This window comes from Lithobates pipiens, unplaced genomic scaffold, assembly GCF_037356315.1.
Source record: "Lithobates pipiens isolate NorthernLeopardFrog02 unplaced genomic scaffold, aLitPip1_a1.2 Scaffold_8, whole genome shotgun sequence".
NCBI classification, from domain to species: Eukaryota; Metazoa; Chordata; class Amphibia; order Anura; family Ranidae; genus Lithobates; species Lithobates pipiens.
In genome coordinates, this window is record NW_027507903.1 from 442,949,171 (window position 1) to 442,953,898 (window position 4,728).

The 4,728-nt window shown below is 42.4% G+C and overlaps 1 protein-coding gene across 1 annotated transcript in view; it reads right to left on the reverse strand.

Annotated features, from left to right (window-relative positions):
* Positions 1–3,202: 3,202 nt before the first annotated feature.
* The window catches only part of GLRA1 (glycine receptor alpha 1), a 323,939-nt gene continuing 322,413 nt past the window's right edge, over positions 3,203–4,728 (reverse strand). The window contains exon 9 of the mRNA XM_077468345.1: positions 3,203–4,728. This exon is cut by the window's right edge and continues 914 nt beyond it. The gene's annotated coding sequence lies outside the window, so the exon portion shown is untranslated.

Genomic DNA, 4,728 nt, shown 5'->3' on the forward strand with positions numbered 1-4,728 from the left:
ATTAACCACTTCAGCTCCGGACCAATAAACACCTTAAGGACCAGAGGTCTTTTTGCAATTTCGCACTGCGCTGCTTTAACTGGTAATTGCGCGGTCATGCAATATTGCACCCAAACGAAATTTGCGTCCTTTTCTTCCCACAAATAGAGCTTTCTTTTGATGGTATTTGATTGCCTCTGCGATTTTTTTTTTTGCGATATAAATGGAAAAAGAGCGAAAATTTTGAAAAAAAAAGATATTTTCTTCTTTTTGTTATAAGAAAAATCGAATAAACTAAATTTTAGTCATACATTGAGGGCAAAATTTATTCAGCCACATGTCTTTAGTAAAAAAAATGTCAATAAGCGTATATTTTTTGGTTTGCGCAAAAGTTATAGCGTCTACAAACTAGAGTACATTTTCTGGAATTTACACAGCTTTTAATTTATGACTGCCGATCTCATTTCTTGAGGTGCTAAAATGGCAGGGCAGTACAAATCCCCCCCAAATGACCCCATTTTGGAAAGTAGACACCCCAAGGAAATTGCTGATGGGTATGTTGAGCCCATTGAATATTTGTTTTTTTTGTCCTAAGGGATTGAATAATGACAAAAAAAAAAAAAAAAAATTTTTTTTACAAAAAGTTGTCACTAAATGATATATTGCTCACACATGCCATGGTTATATGTGGAATTGCACCCCAAAATATATTCCGCTACTTCTCCCGAGTATGGCGATACCACGTGTGTGGGACTTTTTGGGAGTCTAGTCGCGCACGGCACCCCGAAAACCAATCACCACCTTCAGGATTTCTAAGGGTGCAAATTTTTGATTTAACTCCTCACTACCTATCACAGTTTCGAAGGCCATAAAATGCCAAAATAGCACAAAACCCCCCAAAATGACCCCATTTTGGAAAGTAGACACCCCAAGCTATTTACTGAGAGGCATGTTAAGTCCATGGAATATTTTATATTTTGCCACAAGTTGCGGGAATATTACAAACTTTTTTTTTTTTTGCACCAAGTTGTCACTAAATGATATATTGCTCACACATGCTATGGGCATATGTGAAATGACACCCCAAAATACATTCTGCTGCTTCTCCCGAGTACGGGGATACCACATGTGTGGGACTTTTTGGGAGTCTAGTCGCGCACGGCACCCCGAAAACCAATCGCCACCTTCAGGATTTCTAAGGGTGCAAATTTTTGATTTAACTCCTCACTACCTATCACAGTTTCGAAGGCCATAAAATGCCAAAATAGCACAAAACCCCCCCAAATGACCCCATTTTGGAAAGTAGACACCCCAAGCTATTTACTGAGAGGCATGTTGAGTCCATGGAATATTTTATATTTTGCCAAAAGTTGCGGGAATATTACAAACTTTTTTTTTTTTTTGCACAAAGTTGTCACTAAATGATATATTGCTCACACATGCTATGGGCAGAAGTCAAATTACACCCCAAAATAAATTCTGCTGCTTCTCCCGAGTACGGGGATACCACATGTGGGGGACTTTTTGGGAGCCTAGCCACGTACGGGACCCCGAAAACCAAGCACTGCCTTCCGGATTTGAATATAAAATGCTATAAAAAACAAACTAACCAGAGTCACCCGTAACACTTATACGGTGATCAGTGGTGAAAGGGTTAACTAGGGGCAATCAGGGGGTTCAAATTTTTATTAGGTAGTATATGGGGGTCCCTGGCGCTATATAAAAACCTGACGGGGAACCTAAATAACTAACTGGCTAACCAGCGTCACCAGTGACACTTATACTGTGATCGCTGGTGAAAGGGGGTGAAAGGGTTAACTAGCAGCAATCAGGGGGTTAAAACCATTATTGGGTAGTATATCGGGGTACCTAGCGCTATAAAAACCTGGCGGTGAACCTAAAAAAATAACTAGCTACCTAGCGACACTAGCGACACTGATGCAGCGTTCAGAAAAATTATCACTTAGTGACACTGGCAAAAGGGGGTGAAAGGGTTAACTAGCGGAAATCAGGGGGTTAAAACCATTATTGGGTAGTATATCGGGGTACCTAGCGCTATAAAAACCTGGCGGTGAACCTAAAAAAATAACTAGCTACCTAGCGACTGTAGCGACACTAATGCAGCGATCAGAAAAACGATCGCTTAGTGACACTGGCAAAAGGGGGTGAAAGGGTTAACTAGCGGCAATCAGGGGGTTAAAACCATTACTGGGTAGTATATCGGGGTACCTAGCGATATAAAAACCTGGCGGTGAACCTAAAAAAATAACTAGCTACCTAGCGACACATGCAGCGATCAGAAAAATGATCGCTTAGTGACACTGGCAAAAGGGGGTGAAAGGGTTAACTAGCGGCAATCAGGGGGTTAAAAACATTATTGGGTAGTATATCGGGGTACCTAGCGCTATAAAAACCTGGCGGTGAACCTAAAAAAATAACTAGCTACCTAGCGACTGTAGCGACACTAATGCAGCGATCAGAAAAACGATCGCTTAGTGACACTGGCAAAAGGGGGTGAAAGGGTTAACTAGCGGCAATCAGGGGGTTAAAAACATTATTGGGTAGTATATCGGGGTACCTAGCGATATAAAAACCTGGCGGTGAACCTAAAAAAATAACTAGCTACCTAGCGACACTAGCGACACATGCAGCGATCAGAAAAATGATCGCTTAGTGACACTGGCAAAAGGGGGTGAAAGGGTTAACTCTAGGGGCAATCAGGGGGTTAAATCTTTATTGGGGGGTGATAGGGGGCTACCCTGGACCTAACACTAACTGTCCTGACAGTTTTTACTGTCACAACTGACACTGAATGCATTGATCAGTAAAGAAATGATCAATGCAATCAGTGACACTGTGACTGGGGGGGGATCGGGGGGCGATCAGGGGGGGGGATCGGGGGGGTTTGTGTGCCTGTGTGTACCTACATGTCAGTGTAGTGTTGGTGCACACTTACTTTTACTCTTCTCCTCGTAGTCCGGTCAAAAAGACCGCCCCGAGGAGAATGACATCACTTCCTCCTTCCTGTGTAAACAATACACAGGGGAGGAAGCTTCTCATTGGCCAGGAGCGATCCAGAGGGGGTGGCCGAAAACCAACGGCCATCCCCTCATCACGGAGCGCTCCTGGACCGAATCGGACCGCCGTAAACAGCGGGAGGGGGTCCGATCGGACCCCCCACCCGCTGGAAGGCAATCACGTAGATGTACGTGATTGTGCCAGCCTGTGCCATTGTGCTGATGTACAATGGCAATACGGCGGTCCTCAAGTGGTTAATGAAGTTTGTGTAACCACCCTGTTCTAATTGCATAATCCAATACCATGGTGTCATTAATTCTGGGACAGGTGTTAATAATTTTAGTTATCAGGCTGAAGGTGTAAACTGTTGTCAAATGGATGGCCCAACACAAGAGAGTAAACTCTGTAGGTCAGGTCAGTGTTATTTACACCTTAAAGGGGTTGTAAACCTTTGTGTTTTTTCGCCTTAATGCATTTTATGCATTAAGATGAAAAAACCCCTGGCAGTGACCGGCCCCCCAGCCCCTCATTTTACTTACCTGAGCCCTGGAACTTGACCCGACAGGGACGTGCTGTCTCTTTGCCTGGGGTTCTCAGCTCTTGATTGGATAGATTGATAGCAGTGCAGCCATTGGCTCCCATTGCTGTCAATCAAATCCAATGACGTGGGGAGGGGTCGAGTCATACATTCAGCGGCTATAGACGCTGAATGCTGGACTCAGGAGTGCACCCGCAAGGTAACCCCCTTGGGAGAGCACTTCTCCTACATAATTATCTTATGTGGGGAGGAGCCACAAGAGCTGTCAGGGGACACCAGAGGGCAAGGTTGGGGAACACCCTGTGCAAAACTGGTTGCACAGTGGAGGTAAGTATGATATGTTTGTTATTTTTAAAATAAATAAACAAACCCTTACAATCCCTTTAAGGGACAGAGAGGACAACTAATTTGCAAGAGGGGGGAAAGAGGCCATCTACTGTACTTCAAAATGTAACAAGGATCCATAAACAGGGAAGGGGGCCTTCATCTCCATATGTCCCCACATATAATGCCATTCTAACCTCTCTACCAAGGCAATTTGGCAATAATTCACACTTTCAGCCATATACAAACCAACACCTGTCCCATGATGCCATTGAATTAGAACAAATTTATAAATATCCCATCATGTTCTTGGACAATCAACATCTGCTACAACACATTCCATTTAGACTGGCTCAAGGTGACTGAGATACCTGTGAGACACTAAATATGTTCATTACACTCATTAGAAACAAAATAGCTTCTGGAATAAGCAGCAAAATGTCTTCAATATTACAGAACAAATTCCGTTGAATGTACATAACTACTACCGTATGAGCTATCCATCTGCATATTTTACAAGGATGGATTTTTCTTTGAAGGAATAGCCACAATCTAAGAAGTTTTGATAACCATAACATTTTAGGACATGTACTGTAATTATTAAGAGCTAGTCATTACCTTATTGCAATTTCTAACAAATAAAATTTAGAACCACCATAGTCTGGACTTCATTTTCATAAATATCAGGATTCTAAAATAAATCCCACAACTTCTGTAAATCTATTCATCTCCATAAACCTCGGCTCACGGAGCCCAGTTTGTAAGCTGTAAGCAAATTAAATCTTTAAAATACTAACATTATTTAGTGTGCATCTTAGAATATACTTAGGCATGACTATATGTTGCATATTTTACATATTTTTATCCCC